A 20505-nucleotide genomic window follows, 5' to 3' on the forward strand; every position below is an offset into this window, starting at 1 on the left:
CGATACATCGCCATTTTTTCACCCAAGTTAAGGCGGTTTTAGCCCCGGTACCAATGATTTTTCTCCAGCAAATTAGCTCTATTCGATTTTAGGTCCCATTTTTTGAGCAATTCAACATTAGTTTTTGTATTTTCATCACGACCTTACGATATTTGTTGGTTTCACATTTCATTTTCTTCGTTCAATAGAGGTTTTTCATCCGATCATGCACGTCATCATGTTGAATATTTTTTGACATTGCACGAATGTTGAGTTTCGAAAGCTCTTGTCTGGCAATACTACAGAATATTTCTCACAACAAGTTTCGGTATTTAACATGTATGCTGTCAAAGTGAAAGAATGTAATCGCAATGAAACCCAATGGAAAACTGGAAGGAGCGAAATTAGGAAAAAATCATCACCTTAATACTGTAGCGTCCTCAGCAAGTGCAAGCTTAAAAAGCAAATCGAGCCATTTGGTTAGTTTTTTTTTGAGTGTGAGATTACGCCCAATTCTGTCAATTCTGGTTTGTTATTGTCTTAAAAGTACCAAACCAACATAGGGTGTTTCATCATGATGGGAGTAATTTTTTTTATATATAAGTTATTTCGAAAATTTACCAGTATCATTGAAGAACTATTTTTGATAAGAATTTACAAGCAATACTATCAGTAAAAATGTTTTTAAAAATGACCCATCGCCGAGCACATTTTGCCCTTACGATTGCTTTTTTTTGTAGGATTTGGACAACTTCGACCATTATTTTGATCTTTTGTGGTAATACGTACAATACCGCATATTTTCCTGTAAAATGCCTCTATAACATCTAAATTTCATGCAGGAATACTTCTTGTGCGAAATATTTGCTTCAAAGTTGGAATTTTTAGTGGAAAGCGAAGTACTATTTTGTATTATAATCAGAACAGCTTATTTCTGAGACTTCCCCGCTTCATGGACAAGCTTTTGTTAGAAAAGTTTTTTTCCTTGAGAATGCCCGTTTTGAAATGTTGAAAAAAGTTTTAGGCAATAGAATTGTCCAAATAAAGAGGTATTAGAATACTATTTCTTGCAATATTAATGGTGAAAATGTGGCATAAAAATTTATGTAGGTACCATGAAAATAGTTTAAGGTATTCTGATCATGATACAATACATAACCATCGTTGAACGCAGCCTAACACTGATTTTTTTGAAATGGTGAAGATATCAGAGGAAAAAAGGTAAAACGTTCAAAATTTGTGTTAGAGGGGATGCGGTAAAACATGTATTTTTCTGTTTTTCATTTTTTTTTAACACAGGCCCTAAAAAAATAAAAGAGGATCAGTTTTAAGGATAAAAAAACATCATTTTGGCGGAGTTTTTCACGGAAAATCAATATTGATTGTTTTTTGTGCCTCAAAAGATACAGAATAGGGTATAGATGAGAATAGTATTGATTAAGTAGCTTTTGAACAGAGACTAACAACGGATCGTTGTAATTTGGAACACCACAAAAGCTGTCGTTTCATTGTTGCTAAACAGGTAACTGACATTTTTTTAGTCAAATATATTAACAAAAGTAAAGTAGAAAGCAGTACATGATTATAACATGAAAAAAGACTAGCTTGTGTAAGTTTGAAACATCGTTAATTTTGGACGTTGAATAGCATTTTTACTGCTTCACACTGCCTAGGGCCTTGTGAACCTTCAAATGAAAAAGAGAGCGAGTTCCGCTCAAAAATCTGGAACCGCTATAAAAACTCTAAGAGAGCTCTACGAATGGGCAGAACAACCAGAAGACGAAAGAAATGCTGAACTTATTTTCTGTTACATAACGACTAAGACTATAAGAAACATTTTCTAACTTGTTTTTCAGTCCATAAAATAATAATTTCGCAAATTTAAGCTACCCTATTGAATACAGTGCGTACACGCTAAACCTGCTCTGCTAAGACGTGACATATTCACCACTCGTGAGCACAGCTGCACTGACAGCATAAATTCACCACACACTTTTGCATTTTGCATTTTCGCTTTTTTTTTTCAATGAAACGCGTGTGACTTGTTTCTCTCTTTCTCTTCTGCAGCACTGCTCTCGCAGAGAGCGAGTGAGAAAGTTTAGTTTCATTCACCATAAACTACAGTAATCAACTTCAGTCTACCGTGGTCGTTCGATGGTTTCGGTTGTGTCTAATTTGTGGGAGTTCGGTACTCGTTAGCTGTCACGCGTCATAGACCTCCCCACGGAGAGATCTGTCACTTTTTTTCTCTGTCTGTGCTGCCAGCGCAGGAAAAAAGGGAGAAAAGCAACAAAAGATAGGTTTTTTTTTCGGGAAATACAGCCGAGGCGTAATTTTGAACTTTCTATTGCGTGTGACGATACACTATGTACGCTGCTGCAATATTAGCGAAAATTCGCAAGTGAATGGGTACGAGGCAAAAACGCAAGCTGCACGGGGTGTAAAAATAACACTCGACTTATTTTGGTTAAGCTTCGGTTTCAAGCCAGTGATCGGAAACAACTCACGACATTTTTCGTCTTCGGTGGAACGCAATGATAAGAGGCTGGACAGCAGCAGCAGTCGTAGTGCGAGATAAACTTGGGCGTTTCAAGTGAATGATGATAAGATGCACGAGCCGAGGCGTAGCGGCCGGATTTTATCTGCCTGCATTATCGTAGCCGTGTGTGCTAAATTGCTTCCACTCGACCAAGCGATATCTAATTGAGATTTCCCCCTCATCCGGGTTTGGGGATTCACTGATTAGCGTGGAATTGTGGTACGGGCCAGATTCGGTAGGACATTCTAGAGGGCGATGACTAACGACGATTGGTGAAACCCAGTTGGTGGGGTGGTGTTCGCTTAATAAGGAATAATTAAAAATAATAGACCGTCGTTATTACAAGTTGGGTGACAAAAGTTGCTTTCCTTAGACATTGTTAAGCCCTAATGGTGTTACATTATTTTGTCTCATGCTGTGCACGGAGCGAAAAACTACTGGGCCACACTTTCGAGCGATAGTTTATCACTCACAGTCACATCACGGTAGCCATAGCGTGCGCTGCGGCTACGAGGGCCAAGTGTAAACAACTGTGCTGTCAAAAGTTGTTCTCCTAGAGCTGTGAAATTTGGGAGAGTCGGAGCGAATTTAGTGCGAGAGCGGAAAAAAGAGAGTTGATAGTTGTGGTTTTGTATGTGGTGGAGCTTGAAGTGACGTTTCCCCCGAGTTGATACACAAAACGCATTGTGGGTGAACAAAAGTTTTGTTTACCGATTACTTCCAAAGTGATATTTTTGTCCAAATTTTTCGGGAAGAAGTGGAAAGAAACAAACGGCTAGTGATTTCCTGTCGCTGACAGATAACAAAACTACGAACGAAGGACACAGTTAGTACTGGAAGACGGCTTCGACGGGCGTTTTAATTTTTCGGTAAGTTTTGCACACAGTTTCCAGCTGGGTGACCCTGAGTCGTGAGATTGGACGACGTTCTTTGACGTCCAGGGAGTCTAGCTAATTGATCTAAATATGCTTTGAATGTGGAGTGATTTTCGTCTGATATTCGCTAAATAGGAGGTTTTCCTGTAGAAATACGACTAACTTTAGGAAAGCCAACTTAAATATTACATCTTATGAGACGTTTTCTATATGAATTTGAGTTGCGACAGAACATGCTTGTCTAAAGAGATATACTGATGTTTGCTTCCATGAGCCTAGACTAATTTGGTATCAAAATGTCCTTAAAAAGCATACTAAAAATTTTGTACCAAAACGATTGTTTACTAGTGTTATCAAATGAAAATAAATTAGGTCCTAGAAAAGTACCCTGAATACAATGTTAGACTTCACGGATTAAGCAATTTACTTAGAGTTGCATTTACTTAGCCCTCAAAGTGTACCTATCCCTAGCTGAAGCGATGAAAGGGTGAACTTATGAAAATGATAGACCACGACGAAGATGTCTATTATCTGACATTTACGGTGGATTTCAGCAGCCCGACTGTAGCGGATTGATGGAGGTGCCGCCGCAGTTGAAGTCAGGTGACGCAACGCGGCTACAGTGTCTTTCCTTTTGTTATTGTATAATGTTGAATAACGAGCTTCGGCTTGATTGTCGACTTAGCCAGCAAGCAAGCAAGCAAACATCGCTGGGAGGGGAATTGATGGACGGTTGATTAATTCAATTTAATTGAGAGGATGGTTGGATGCACCCAGGGAAAGAAGTAGGTTGTATGCTGTGAAACTAGGTCGGGGCGAAAAATTCGGCCCTTAGATGGGAACCTACATGACTTGCCGGTTCCGGCAGGCTCATTCACACACGAAAAAACCTCAATCTTTCATTCAAACATTTCACAATGACCGTCACTCCCTGACGCTATGATTGACTCTTCGATTGTGGTGACTTGACGTTTTCCCTTTGCGTCATATTTTGCGTGCGTGCGTATGTATATGCGTGCATACGCAACTTTCGTGTTGTGGCCACCATTTAAACTCCCAAAGCCCACATGTGGCTTCCACTGAAAGTGAGCCACCACTTACGAATGGCACAGGTGATACCACCGCTTACCTTCCCCTTTTCTTGATCTCGCCGTATCTGTATCTCTAGCCGACAGCTGGAAAGTACTTTTTTGGCCCTGACCGGCCCCAGAGAAAACAAAATGCCCTGTTTGTTTCATGTTACTCGTTTTTTTTTGTTTCTGTTTTATGCAGTATGGCTTTGCAGGTTGTTTGGTTAGGGGAGAAAAAAATACACCTAGGGAAAGTGGTTTTACATCCAGCCGGAAAAGGGGTTGCTCCAAATTTGATTGTTTCTAAACTTGGAAGATCAAATTGGTTTGCCACCAGCGGGAAAGCGTCTAGTCAATTTTTGGTTGGTTTCGCTTTCTTTCTTCGTGGAATTTTGGTCTTCTTCGCAGTTTAGAAACTTTGTGTAAAATTACATGTTTCATCTCGTCAATGGGGAAAGTATAATCGACGTTAAGGTTAGGGTTTTTTTTTCTTTAATTGTACCTTCAGATTATTTTGATGAGATGATGAGATTTTCTGAAAATTTAACAGAAAGTGTTAAAGATCTTATTAAAATTCTTCGTGCAGAATTGTAAAGCTTCGTTGCGAGTAAAAAAAATCCCATTTTTCGCATTCATTACATTGGTTAATCACTTGATAGAACACCGACAGACAGATACTTTGAACAGTATCTACGACAAAGAATTCCGGGACGCATGCCAATCACTTCAAATTGCATTAAAATCAATGTTTATTTTGACTAAGAGAGCATGATCACACATATGGTGACTTTTCTATTATGTGGAAAGAGTTTTTCACTTTCGGCAATTGAAAAACGGGATGAAAACTATGTTGACAGTGATGCATTGCTAGCAGCAATTTATTTAGACAGACGAATTAATTACTCGGGAACTCCATTTCTGAACGAATAACAGTAGAAACGTGGTTTCGTAAGAATAGCATTTTGCACACTGTATGAGTTTCAATTAATATTGTTTTGAAGAATCATCTTCGAAAGATTTGTAAAGCTATACGATTGAGCGATTGTTTATAACCATACATTTGTATGAAGAGGAGTATTCTGAAGCCTGCTTTAAAGCCGCTTTTTCGACTGCAGTTGCTGCGCCAGACGCGATCGTGATAACTTATGACACATTTCTATCTAAGCTGGATAAAGTGGGGCTCTGCTGTGCTTGAGAGATGGTTTCGATCACACCTGACTGGCAGATTTGTAAGTGAAAGTTTCGGGTCGTCATTTTCACAATTTTTCTGGAGTGCCGCAAGGAAGCAATATGTACCCACTTTTGTTCTCACTCTCCATAAATGACGTTGCTACTACACTATCACGAGGTACCCTTTTTGCAGACGATATGCAAATCTTCATAATTATAGAAATATGTAACGTCACTGCCTTCAACAGAAAGCTTTAACCCATCAGCTTTCCAATCAGCTTGTCTGAGCTAGCACTCCAGTAAGTTAGCTAAGTTTCAAATCATGATGTAAGATTGGATAGCCAGCATACATTCCGGCCATATTACGAAGATATCATGTCATCTTAAGGGCCAACAAACAATTGGATTTCATCTCCAGAAATGCCGGTGGTTCAACAAGAATTGGATTGACCGCACTTTCCTCCCGATGAGCACCACTGCATGTTAATACGAATTTAGTAGTTCATCCTAAAGTCTTGATCAATGAAATTGACTATCCTCTTATTTTTGCGAAATTGAACCTGTACTCTCCGGGAAGGCATCTGGCAAGACGTCAATTTCTGAGCTAGAGCGTCTTCCGCATATAATCATACACTGTATAATTTGTTTGTCGTCGTTGTTCAATTTCATATCGAATAGAATGATGATCGAATCTGTGTGCTACCCCGAAAGAGGGAATAAGACATATTTCTGATAACATAGTTGAAAGTTGTTTTCACACTGAAAATATGACGACCCATTGATTTTGAATACCAGCATTCCAAAACGTTTGTGTGTTGTCAAAATACGGTAACTTTTCATTGAAAGAACTGCCGGCTAATGTATTACTATCGATGCTGCCCGCTACCGCACAAAGGCAATTTTTACTAAAGGATGATACCCGCTGCAACTGCTGTTGCTTTCCGATGCCACAGCTGCTGCTATCCACTGCCATTGCTATCCGCTGCAATGCTGTTGCTGCTAAGTAAGGACTGTTGTAGTCGCTGTCTAGAACTAATATGAGCAATTTCGGCTGAAACAGGCTCTTATATAGGCCAAATAGTACGTTCCGATTAATTAGGTCTATAATTCTGTCGACCGTGCTTGGGAAAGCAATCATATAATGACCGATCAGAGGTTGAATTTTGTGTTTTGACAAGGCTTGACAATTTTCAATAATACACTAGTTCGAATAACAAAATTCCAATTTTCTGCATTCGGGAGGGCTCTTAGGAAATTTTCCAATCGATTGCTGCAACCGAATTATTAGCATTAGAAATTACTTTTTCCGGTTTTAGATTTTTTTGAATCCCTGTGTAGGCGGAACTTCCTGAGAGGCGTAGTTCTACGTCAAAAAATTAATTTTGATATCGAAAATCGTCTGTGCTTTTAGTCTTTAGTCGAAAAAGTGAAACTTTGACCGCCTCAAGTTGTGCTTCAAATTTTCTAAGGCCGATTGAGTTGGAATTTTGTATGATGACGTTTTTCGAGAAAACGAAACGTTTCAGCCCTACCGATAAACGCAATTCGGAGGTCAATATTTTCCTATACGTTCCATTGGCCGCAGCTTCAAAATTTGTAAGTTTCAAAGAGTCTATTTTTTTTTAAATTGAATGATTCGCCTTATTACTGAAAAATAAATCCGATATATATTATCATTGAATTACAAATCAATCGATTTTTAAACCTTCCTCATCTTCATGGAATCATTTCACCGTTCCAGATGAAATGTTGCTTTTTTTGATTTCACTTCAGTAATATGATACTCATAAATACCCGATTTTCACGGTAGATGTCACTTTGCGACGTTTTTCTCCTTTACGTGACTCCCGTAAAAAGGTTGTATTCACTTCACTCTGATTTCACCGTGAAGTGACACCAACACTTCACCGTGAAGTGACACCGACACTTCACCGACACCGATTTCAACGTGAAGTGACACCAACACCTTTAAAATGTCATTTAATATAAAAAAATCGTTTTTTTAACTACACAGGTGGCATTTCCCCTTCAACTTTCAACATATGGGTCATTCCATCTCAAGTGTCCACAACTCATATCAATCATATCAATTGTGAACAAGAGGTCACCATTAAAAATCCCAGCGATTGCACCACCTCTCGCTCATTGGGACTTTCATTTATCGTCGAAAACCCGTATTTTCGTTTGATTGTGGCTACAAAAGTATAATGTCTAGAAAAACGAATGGAAGAAAATATATCAAGAAGTCTAAAAAATATCAATTTCGAAACTTTTGTATTTCTTTCAAGTAAAACACACACGTTTGTGTGTGTGGCCTCAAAACCCTTTTTATGGTTTATTGGTTTAAATCGGATCTACATGATGTACAGGGTGACAAAAAAGTCCGGTCACACAGAAAAATCTCAATATTTCAAAGAATAAGAAGAAAATCTGAATCTGGCTTTCATAGCTTTATTCAGTAACTCATAAAGATACTTCACAGACGATATCTCGGAATTACACCACCTTTCTCTGATCAAACCAGCTTTAGACGTCTCGGAAAGTCGTCGCAAGCGGCGCGCACGTGCTCCATCGGCATCTCGTCCCAGATTTTCGTGATAACTCGCTTGAATTGCTCCAAATTTGTTATTTTATAGTCGTTCAGCTTCGACATCACGAAATAATCCAGTGGATTCAGATCCGGAGACGACGGAGGCCAATCATTCTTCGAAATGAAATCGGTCAAGTTTTCCTCACACCACGCCTGAACAACCTTTGCGGTGTGGGACGGGGCGCCATCTTGCTGGAAGCAGTAGTAATCGTCTTCAAACAATAGTTCAGCTTGAGGCAAAAATTTTTTACTCAAAACCGTGTCCAGGTAGTACGCTGCGTTGATTTTGACCCCTTTATCGATAAAAATAAGAGGCAGTTTACCTCTATTGCAAATGGCTCCCCAAACCACCACTGACGACTTATTTTGGAACCGGGAAACGCTCAGCTTGTCCGCAGGAGCTTGCTGGAGGCTCACACTCCAAACTCGATCATTTTGGCGATTGACTGTTTGCTCCAAAACGAACAACTTCTCGTCCGAAAAAATAATCTCGTCATCTGCGCGCCAACCGAGCAACTCCCGCGACCGTTGGTACCTCTTGTCCTTTGTAGCTTTGGTAACCCCATGAGCCACCTGTTTTTTGTACAATGTAAGTTTTAAATCCTTGCGCAGAAGCAGGCGGATTGATTCTCGGTTCATTTTAAGGTTCCTGGCCAGCTTCCGTGCAGATTGGGCGGAATTCCGGCGAATCCGGTCTCGTATAATCTTTTTCAGCCTTGGAGTTCTCACAGACCTTGGTCGTTCAGATCGTGCCTTGTCCTCGGTGCCTCCGGTCTCTAGGTACCGATTTATGGTCCGGTATACGAATTTTCGGTTGATTCCGAGCGGTTTTAGATGTTTGAATATGTGTCCGGGTTTGTAACCTTTCACATATTCAGCGATAACAGCTGCTCTTAACTCTGCCATGGCTCACAACTCAATGTAAACAAACTGCACAGAAACGAAACTCTGCCACTTTTGGTATCAAAGTTAACCCTTTCATTTGACATATAGATGGCACCAGAGAGATGCAACGTGTATGCTACCGGCGACCCTAAAAAAGTGTGACCGGACTTTTTTGTCACCGTATAGTATTCTGCATTATACTGAGATATACCACACACACTTGTACGTTGTACGTCTCAAATCAGAACAATTTTGTGCTTAATTGAAAAACACCACGAACACCTGTGCGCGGCCCCAACAACATTTCTACTGTTTCTTGGTCTAAACCGGTATCAAATATAAATAAGTTAAGTGTGCGTTTCTAGTCTAGAGACGGGTATAAGTTGTATGTAAGATCGCGTCACTTGTCAAGGTGAATCCTTATCCCTACTAACAAAAATTTCCTTCATGTGATCTTTGTGGAGATGCAGAGGACAATAAGGTCTCCAAACAGTAAGCAGCTTTTTGCTAAAGAGTAGGGCTAAGAAAATACCCACTGCCGCTACTGCTGCTGCCCGGTGGACCATCCTAGTCGCCATCCCGTAATAAAATGATTGGTTTGGCGCAGAGATTCGCTCTTATATAGCCCGAAGAGTGCATTCCCGGCTAATTAAGTTTAATATTCTGTAGATTGTTTTTGGAAGAGTAAGCATTAGGCGACCAATCGGAGGTTAAATCTATGTTTTAACAATTCTTGACAATTTTCAGATGGCTTTATAATTAATTTCCATCTCTTAATACACAAAACATGTATTTCATGCTCTCAAACAAAGTAATAGCTCAAAATGTTTTGATTATTAGACTGAGTACACTAGGGTGAGTAAGATGATAAACCATTGAAATCGGCAACTACACTGAGCAGAAATATTTCCAACAGTACATATAAAAATTAAAAAAAGGAGGTTGCCTAAAATAAGTGAAAGTTTGACTTTATTTCTTGAAAATGTTGTCACTAGAGCTCTACTCATAGTTCCTCATGGAGATGAGTGTTTTTGATGTTAAATTTTCTCAGGAACACGACGAAGTTGTCAACTGTAAAATCAGAATATTCTCGTTTGTCGAAAACTGCAATTTAATTTTTTCAAAGGCAAAAACATTTGGTAACGCTGCCGCTAAATTATTATATAATTGTATCTTGACTAATTTTCTAAAAAAAAAAATATATTCGTTTGTTCCTAGACATTTTGCTCTTGCAGCCACAATTAAACGAAAATAGAGATTTTTGACGAAATTATTCTTAAAAGATGGGTCTCATGGAGCGCGGGTTGCTCTGTATGCCTGCATGTAGCCTTGCATCGGATTTCCATGGCATCTGATTTCCGAAGCTTTCCATTGCTATTCGTGGTATGGATATTATCTAGGTCGATAAATTTCTAGGTCGTAAATGATGAAATAGAAAAAACAGTTCGTCACACCAAAAATACACAAAAAACTGGAGAAGTTTTTAATTGGTGTTTGTGATGGGGTCATCTAGCTGTCACTGGCAGATGCTTTTCATCCATGCTATTAAAATGAGTGGGCATCTTTGGTTGTAGAGATTTAGAACTCGATTGTAAAAATTTCACTCCCGCTATGAAGGCGTTTGTTGGTCATAGAGGATTAAATGGGTTGAAGAATTCGGATTGATTCGGATAATTTTGTATTTTTTTGTTTTATTTAATTTTTTTCCGAAGGTTAACACCTTTCAAATTATTTGCAACATTTTTTAAAAACTATTCAGCTCGTTTCAACCCTTATATTTTGAAAGCAAAATAGAAATATCCAAAAATAATGTGCATTTGGGGATCAATTTTGCCCAATCTTCCAAAACACTCATGGCTGTTAGTCGTTTTAAACTCAACCGAAAATTACTATTTTTCATTTGAGTCGTCGAGGTTTTCACCGTCTCTAAGTTTATTTCACTAGTTGCAAAGTGTTTTTCCATTTTCCATTTTGGATTACCTATACAAAAAAAAAACGTCATTTAATTTCCAAGCTACAGGGACACCTCATAACGCATATGGTGTGAGTAACCGAAAATAAAAAACAACAACGTTCGGTTCAGCTCAATGCACCAGTCAGTAGTGTAAAGAGCCTCACTTAGCATAAATAACTTTCCTGTCGTTTGGTTTGCAGCGTTTCTGGTGAAAGGAAAAATACCCTCATTCAGGGCCACTCGCTGCTGCTGCTCCGCTGAGACGAAGAATAGTTCTGCTGCAGGCAGGCCACTTACACCGACTCTCGGCAAGGTCGTTCGGAACGGCCAACTCGCTCGCGGAACGGAACGGCAGCAGCAGCAGCAACAGCAGTTGGCCTCATTCGAGCGATGCGTCGTAGAACGCGCGGACCCGCTACAGATCGTAGAAGTAGCGGTCGGTCGGTAGGATGGCAACGGCGGTGAAGTAGATCTTCGGGACTTTCCGCGCTCGCTCTTCCTACCTACCAGCCAGCCAGCAGCAGTACTTCTTACGAACGACCAAGCAGCGGTGTTTGTCGATCGAAACAGGCCGGAAAGCGGACGCGGAAAGAATTGGAAACGCTTCTCAAGAGGGTGCATTTTCACTTTTCCTACTTCTACTAGTACAGATTCCATCTGGTGCTAGCTAAGACGTCTGGATTTAGAAGAGCGTTTTCAAGTGCGGAGGAAAAATATGTAGTCAGTAATGAAATTTTACAGGGGACCCATAACTAATACACAAACAGCGAACTCTATTCTCGAGAACCCAAAGTCAATTGAATATCATTTTTCACGACCTGCCACTAGACTGACTGCAAGCCGTGTGTAGGCAGAAAAGAGATGAGAATAGCCTAGGCTCGGACTCGGAGTATCAAAGGTTGCGCTTTTCGTTCCGCAATCAGTATTTGTTTTCAGTTTTTAACGAATTCAGTCTGGCCTGCATTCGTGATGGCTTTTTTATTTCTTTCGCTGCTTTATTTTCCCGGCTCATGTGTGTATGTTTGTTGTATACTGCATAATGGACCCCAAAGGCTCACAGTTGGATTTGTTTTCAGTTTCGCTCACACTAGGGCTGCATGCAATATTGAACGAGAAGGCTTTGCTCAACTCGATCAATGGACGACGGGTGTGCAGACAGTTGATTTAGTCGGAGTAATTTGAAGGTTTTTTTTTCGCTTGTGGTTTGTTTGTTGCTTCTGCCAGAAGTGTGAAGAATTGATCGCGATTTAAATTAATGAAACTGTGAGATGATTTGATTGCTGGGAGATATTTATGTAAGATCATTCAAATTTCAAGGCAGTTCCCCTAATTTCACACATCCCACAGTCAAGTTATTCAACAGCCAATCAGGCAACCAGACCAGATTGACCGGTGCAGGAACTGGAAATATGGTTTGCATAATTTGAACTGTCGCGCTGTTCGTTTTTTGGGTGGTATACGTTACTGACGAACAACTTGATTAGTTTTCTGCCTTCCATCCGTGTGTCCGTCAGTACGGTAAATTGACCTCGATACCGATGATAGCCAACACGTACGATTGTATATCAACAGTTTGGACGATCTTTTCTTTTCTGGTGCTCCTACGTGGTCGCGGTCAGTGAAAAGAACGAGTTGAGAGGGTTTTTTCTTCTTTTCCTTCGTCTTCTAATTCGTGATTGATGATGTCCATCTTTGGCCGGAAAAATCTAATCCGACCGACCGATTCATTAAAGTTTGAAGATTTGAAAATATTTGAAGAAGGCACTGTTGCTGCTGCTGCTGCTGCAGCAGACAGACCCACCAATAAAATCGTTGGAGCTCTATTAATTTTCATTAGGCTGAAGGCTTGCCCTGCTGCATGTGATATGTGAATGGAACTTCATACACGAAATGGGTGGTCAAATTCACCACACTGCACAGGTTTGAGAAAGGGTTAATCACCTGATGCTTCAGAGAAGTGAATCAACCATATTTCCAGAGTATTGGTTGTGTTCCCAGCTTTTGGAGACCGTGCAAACGATCCTCGAGCCATGATATACCTTTTTCTTTCATATTTTTTGTCGTTATTGTATCTGTTTCAAACTGTTTCCACGCTGACCTTAAAATATATATATATTTTTACGATTGTGTGATTGAAGATTCATGTGAAGTCAAGCTAGAATGTAATTCAAACAGTTGCTCCCTAAATGAAAGGCGTAAAAATTCTTGAATTAAATGCTACGATTAACGGTTTTAATCTCAATTTAAAATTAATCTTAATTCGATCCTTAAATTCGATTCTCGAATTCAGCACCAACATCCAAGTAACAAATTTAAATTTTAAATCCTATCTAAATAATTTTCAAATTTGATTAAATTTAGTTTAATTCTTAAATTTATTCCTCGAACCTTATCATTAACTCCAGTTTAAATATAATCTTGAAAACCAATCTCCACACCCAATACCCAAATTTATTTGATTTTCAAATCTTATCTAAATAATCCTCAAGTTTGAATCTGAAATTTATTTTAAAATTTTATTATCAAGCTCGAAAATTCTTGAAAATTTTGAAATCAATAATCAAATTCAGTACCCAAAATCATTTTTTTAGTTGAGACTTTTAAACTTCTAATTTCATGCAATAGAAAAGAGTTTCGAGATCAAATTTGTTCGTTAAACTCAATAATAACATTTTATCTTTAAATCTAGTGCCAAAATCTAAACCTAATCCCTTAATTTTCTGAACGAAATTCTGGAGTTCAGTCGCCAAATCGAATTCCTACAATCAGCCCTAAAGTTCAATAGTGGAATCCATTTCTCAAATCCAACACTTTAAATTATTTTTTGTAAGATTTGGAATCAAGTTTTGTTAATCATGTTCCCTCTACAATCCAATCAACGAATCCGAGCTTCAAATTTGCTCTATGAAACCTACCCTCAACTTTGATAATTCACTTCTATTATACTACGCCGAAATCAAAATCTCGCTATTAATCCTCGAATCTAAATCATAAGCTAGATTGTCGAAAGAAATCTTGAAATTTTAGTTCCGAAGTTAAATCAAAGTTTCAAATCCAATGATGAAATTTACAAATTCTTTCATCAAATCCAATACTCAATGTCTACCTTCAAATTGAAATCTTGAATACAATTTTCAAATTCAGTACTCAAATCTCAAATCCTCGAATCTAATATAATCCAGAATTTTTACAACACTCAACTTCATTTCATAATCCAAATAATCTTCGTATCCGATGTTAAATTCAAATTATCAATTTCAGCCCCTTAATCCGATTTCCAAATACAAATCCAGAATCCAATCCGTTTCTCAAATTTAATTCACAAATTCGGGTCTAGTTTTCGAATCAAATCCTGAGACTCAAATCAAAACTTGAAATTTCAGTCCTGAAATCAAAGTCTCAGATCCAATTTTCCTATCTTAAAAATCATTCTTGAAATTCAGATTTTTTACAGTACTCAAATCCATTCTATCCTTATTCACTCCCTATGTTGAATTCTAACTATCAATTTCCGTCCTCTAGTACAATCATCAAATCCAAATCAAGATTACAATTTTTGACACCAATTCCCAAATTAAATCCCTAAAATCTATTCGCATGATTCGAGATTCATTTGAATTTTGAAATCCAATTCTGAAATCCAATTCTTGAGGTCAATCCTCAAGTGCAATCCTCAGATATAATCTTGAAATGAAATCTAAGACCAATCTATCCTTAAATTCAACTTTTCAGTTTAGTTTGCGAGCACAATCCTCAAATCTAATCCATGATTTATATTGTTCAATGCTCTTAAACTCAGTTCTCTAACTTTAGCTTAAAAGTCAATTCTTAAAACAAAAATTCTAATTTAACTCTCAAATTCAAACCCTCCAATCGAATTTTTACATGCAATCTTCAATTATAATTCATTATCAAATCCAAGTTCAGGTTATGAAATCGAAGTCTCCACCCATTATCTAATTTTCAAATACATTCCTCGAATGTAAACCCAGGTTGGCGAGAATCTTTCTTTTTTTACTGTCCGACGTTTCGCCCCTGATCAGTGATATCTTCAGGGGAAAATAAATCTGTTTCGTTCCCTGTCAGTGTGCTTCATTTTCTTCTGAAGATGTCACTGATCAGTGGCGAAACTTCGTAAAATAGAAAACAAAAGTCGTTCCACTATTTTGAAATGACTTCAGTTTATATTATACTTGAACTCTCATCAACAATTACACTGGTCGACAGAAGAGAAAGCTCAAAATAATTGCTTTAGAAAGATCATAGCTTTTTAATCATTCCTGTGAATTTTGGAGCCCCAGGTGTATGCAGAAGTGCATTCAAGTGCTTCAGAGCGTCGCAAACGTTTTGTTTACGAGGAAGTTCATTTAAGTCTCTAAAAAAGTTGTCTGTTATAGAGGCACCAAAATTCACAGGAATGGTTAAAACGCTATAATCTTTCATTTTTTTCCAGTTTAGGGGCAACCCTGTGTTCACCAGAGTTATCGGTTTTATATCCGATCGAATACACTTTTCATTGGGATTTGAGAGTTGCGTTTTCATAAGAATTCGTCAGAGAGAATCAGGGTATTTAATTTTTAAATTTTTTCGCCACCCTGGAAACCAATTTTAAATTTCTACTCTAGAATCAAATTCAACCTTAAATACTAGGGGGTCCCAAAACAAAGAATCGGCAACACTGGCGCGGAAAAGAAAAGATAGTTTTTGATTCCTTGAAAATCCGAAAAGTTTTAATAATCATTTGTTTTGCTGTTGAAGCATTTTCTAATAAAAATAATCAAATATGATATGGAGAAAATCAAAACTGGTTTTGTAAAAAAATCTTGAATCTCAAGAAGGTTTCATATTGCCTCGGGGTGATGGTTGTTTCTTACGTGAAAATTTCCAAGGAACATTATAAAATTTACAATAAACATGGTTGCATTTATTATAAAATATGAATTTTTTTTTAAAAACGAAAAAAAATCAATCTGGCAGCACTTGTGACTAAAAATTTTATTTTTTTCCTAGATTTTTTAGTTTATTTTGTTCAAAAACCATCTATCAGTGAGCAATTCTCGCTGAAACCGTCCCACTAGTGACATGAGGTCTTTCAATAAGGTTATTTTTATGTCTAAATGATTGACAGTAGCGAAAAAATGAGAAAACCACTTTGGTTAGTTCATATTGATGGACCCCTCGGGCTCAAATCGGTTAAACGGTTTTTTACAAAAATTGATTTTTGAGCAATTCTTGATCTTTTTATTGATTTATTTTCCTTGAATTTGTCATTGAACCCCCTGCAACCAACACATCGTTTTCAAGAGGAATGACAGAGCTTTCATTTGAAGTAGAAAAAATTGGTCGCCATCTTGGATTTCAGCAGAAAGATGTGTTTTTGAACGAGTTCGCAACCACCGATTTTGAATTCGACATCACCATTGGAAAGCTGAGAAAAAATGCTTTAAGTTAAATTAAAAACATTAGGTGAGAATTGTGTTTACCTTGTTATTCTGGTCACTTTTCAAAATCGACCTTCAAACAGTACGTGTACAAACAGTACATTTGCCAGTTTCATTCTCACTTTCACAAAGTGTAATCTAGTATAGAAAACAAAGACGTAGTCCTACGTCAAAAAACTTTTTCTCGATTTGTTGGGGCCTGGGCCTCCGGCCCTCCCCTTAAATCCGGCTTTGAGTATAGCAGTGACAAACACCGCAAACAGCCAACGCCACTAGCGGCCAGCAGCGTCACCAACAAATGAACAAAACGTAGAACTACGTGAATAATAAAACACAAATTTATGTGAGAAACACTAGTGATTATGACTTTAAAATTACATTTTCGTGAACCACAAATTAAGAGCTTTCGATTGATGTATATACCATCGTTGTCCGATTCATGAAGCAAAATCATGTTTCGAAATGGCTTAACCCAGTATTTTGAAAATTTCTCGGAAACCACTTAACCACAAATTACCACAAATTGGATTTCGAACTCACAAATTACCCACTAAATATTGGTGATAAAAGAATTAAAAAAAAAATATTTTGTCAAGCCATCTTGATATATGCATGCTGAGCCTGTGGTGTGTGTGTCTGTGTGTAGTGTATATTAAGGGCCATCTATGTTCCACGTGGACAGGTTTCCAAGGATTTTGTTTTGTATTTTCAATTTTTCAATTAATCATTCTGGTCAGCTATTACTTCCTTTGTTCGATTTTAGTCGAAGATATGTAGATATCGATAAACTTTTTCAATATAGCTTTTAGAGTTTATCAGACAAATCTAAATTCAGAAAACTAAAAACGTCATCAAAACAGTTATGACGTTGCATGAAGGTTCTCCACAAATAAACACACTATAAAAGAGGTAATTGAGATATTTTTATGAGTCAACATTTGACAGCATTCCTTTCTTAGGAAGTTGTTTATCCTATGAAGACAGACAACCATAGTCGAGTATTTTCATTAGATACAGCCCCTCTACAATCATGGGTCAGTCAACGTGTTGTCTGAATGTTCAAAAATGGATATAAAATCGGAAAAATAATCAATTAAGAATGTTTTACTATCTATCTCTGTGTTCTGATGTGTACTTTCGATCAACAATTAGTTTCATTGCAGTTGATGCGTGTAAATTGGTTGGGAAGAAAAATGTCACTTACATAGCCAGAGACACAATTATGGGTCACTTTTGGCATTCGAAATCATTCAGACTATAAAATCAACAAATTACATAACGCAAGTTATTTTAATTGTTGTAAAAGCTTGATAAGTTATTTTATTCAGTCTTGTCGCATAATTATGTACCGCAAGATGTAACATTACTACAATTATGGGTACTTCACTTATTGCACCGAGCAGAATTATAGTTTTCAGTGATATTTTCAACTTTAAATCATTTGAATGGTATGAATGAGGTTACAAGTGAGTTGCAAAAAATACCACTGCTAATGAAAATTGTTCAGTTTCGTGAGAATAGACGCATTTGCGTGAAAGTGACCCATAATTGTGGAGGGACTGTATATGTGAAATATCTATTCACAAAGGTTTATTTCTTTGGCATCATAAAATAATTTGTCGTTAAAGAAGATGGAAAACTCTTGCATAGCACATGTATAAAACACTAGTTGAACGCTCCCGGCGATGCACGGGATCAAAGGTTTCGAAGCCAAGATTTTTTTTTGCTTCATTGTTGCATTAGCTCAACCCACTTAAAAAATATTTCACATCTTATATGTCCATCATCACTTTTAGTACTTCAATATTCCGAGAACGCACAGAACGGAAGTTTCCTTATTGGATTGCATTTTGTGATTTAAGGCTGATTACAGAAACTGGAAGTCGCCATTTTGGATTTCAAAAAGACGTAAGGAGTTCTACTTTTGGAAATATTGAAATTGTTGGCCAAATAGCTCTTTAGGTTATTTTGCTGAAACCGGAAGTCGCCATTTTTTATTTCTATTTTTTTTGGCACTCACTTGTAACCTTATTCACACGATTGAAATGATTTAATTTTGAAAATGTCACCGAAAAAAATAATTCTGCACCGTGCATTAAGTAAAGTGACCCATAATTGTAGAAATGCTACATTTTGCGGTGTTTTTATTACTTTTGGATGATAATACATCACGACTTAATGAAATGATCAAGCTTTTACAACATTATCAAGCTTTTACAACAATGAAATAGCTTTTTAGATAACTTTTTTTGATGATTTTATAGACTAAATGATCTTGAATGCCGAAAGCGACCCATCATTGTGTCTTTTGCTATGCAAATGATATTTTTCTTCCTAACCGATTTACACACATCAGCTGCAATAAAACTAATTGTCGATTGAAAGTATACATCAGAACACAGAAATAGATAGTAAAGCATTCGTGGTTGATAATTTTTCCGATTTTATATTCATTTTTGAACTTTCAGGCAACACGTTGACTGACCCATAATTGTAGAGGGACTGTATAATACGTATAAATTTCAAAAAAAGTATTTTGATGCGTTTTTCTGTATTCTGTATTCCCCGTGGCTCTGTGGTTAGCGATGTCGATTGGCTCTCACACGGGTGTGATATCGGGTTCAATCCCCGATCAGGTCGAAAAGATTTTCTTCGGCTCAGCACTGGGACACGGTGTATCGTTGTACTTATCCAACAACATGCAAAATGTGCTAAAAACAATATAGATAACGAATTCTCCCAACTAATCTGGTCGATCAAGAACGCTATTAGAAGGCTAGCGTGCGATATTGTTGTGATGTATACATAAATCATCTTCAAACATACGTAGTTTTGTGAATTATATCTCAACTTTTAGCATTGAGATACCTTCTATTTTTCCTCAAAACTAACGAACTTTTTAATGAAAGAGTAATCACATGTCATCGCATTGAATTTTGATTTAGAGGCAAATTCAGCTAAAAACTCATGATTTTGCATGTTTTACGTAGTTTTGTGAATGATATTTCAAGTTTTAGTAATCAGATACTTTTTACTTTTCCTCAAATGTCTTTCCTGAACGTTAACAAACATTTTGATGAAAAAATAACCACATGTCATCGCTTTGAATTTTGATTTAAAGGCAAATTCAGTATAAAAAGTCATATTTTTGCATGTTTTACGTAGTTTCGTGAATAATATCTCGAGTTTTAGTAATCAGATACTTTTTATTTTCCCTCAAATGTCTTTCCTGAACGTTAACAAACTTTTTAATGAAAAATAATCTCATGTCATCGCTTTGAATTTTGATTTAGAGGCAAATTCAGCTAAAAACTCATGATTTTGCATGTTTTACGTAGTTTTGTGAATAATATCTCAAGTTTTAGTAATCAGATACTTTTTATTTTTCCTCAAATGTCTTTCCTGAACGTTAACAAACTTTTTAATGAAAAATAATCACATGTCATCGCTTTGAATTTTGGTTTAGAAACAAGTTCAGCATAAAAAGTCATAATTTTGCATGTTTTACGTAGTTTTGTGAATAATATCTTAAATTTTAGTAATCATATACTTTTTATTTTTTCTCAAATGTCTTTCTAGAACGTTAACAAACATTTCAATGGAAAAATAATCACATGTCATCGCTTTGAATTTTGATTTAGAGGCAAATTTAGCATGAAAAGTCATAATTTTGCATGTTTTACGTAGCTTTGTGAGTAACATTTCAAGTTTTAGCAATCAGATACTTTTTATTTTTCCTCAAATGTCTTTCCTGGACGTTAACAAACATTTTAATGGAAAAATAAGCACATGTCATCGCTTTGAATTTTGATTTAGAGGCAAATTCAGCATAAAAAGTCATAATTTTGCATGTTTTACGTAGCTTTGTGAATAACATCTCAACTTTCAGTAATCAGATACTTTTTACTTTTTCTCAAATGTCTTTCTAGAACGTTAACAAACATTTCAATGGAAAAATAATCACATGTCATCGCTTTGATTTTGATTTAGAGGCAAATTCAG

The 20505-nt window shown here is 37.1% G+C and overlaps 1 protein-coding gene across 2 annotated transcripts in view; it reads left to right on the forward strand.

Annotated features, from left to right (window-relative positions):
* The first annotated feature begins 2126 nt into the window (after positions 1–2126).
* LOC129727444 (beta-1,4-glucuronyltransferase 1) overlaps positions 2127–20505 on the forward strand; it is a 207753-nt gene continuing 189374 nt past the window's right edge. For both annotated transcript variants that reach the window (XM_055685297.1, XM_055685296.1), the window contains exon 1: positions 2127–3387. The gene's annotated coding sequence lies outside the window, so the exon portion shown is untranslated. The remainder of the gene's footprint in view (positions 3388–20505) is intronic.

This window comes from Wyeomyia smithii, chromosome 3 (genome assembly GCF_029784165.1).
Source record: "Wyeomyia smithii strain HCP4-BCI-WySm-NY-G18 chromosome 3, ASM2978416v1, whole genome shotgun sequence".
Lineage (NCBI taxonomy): Eukaryota > Metazoa > Arthropoda > Insecta > Diptera > Culicidae > Wyeomyia > Wyeomyia smithii.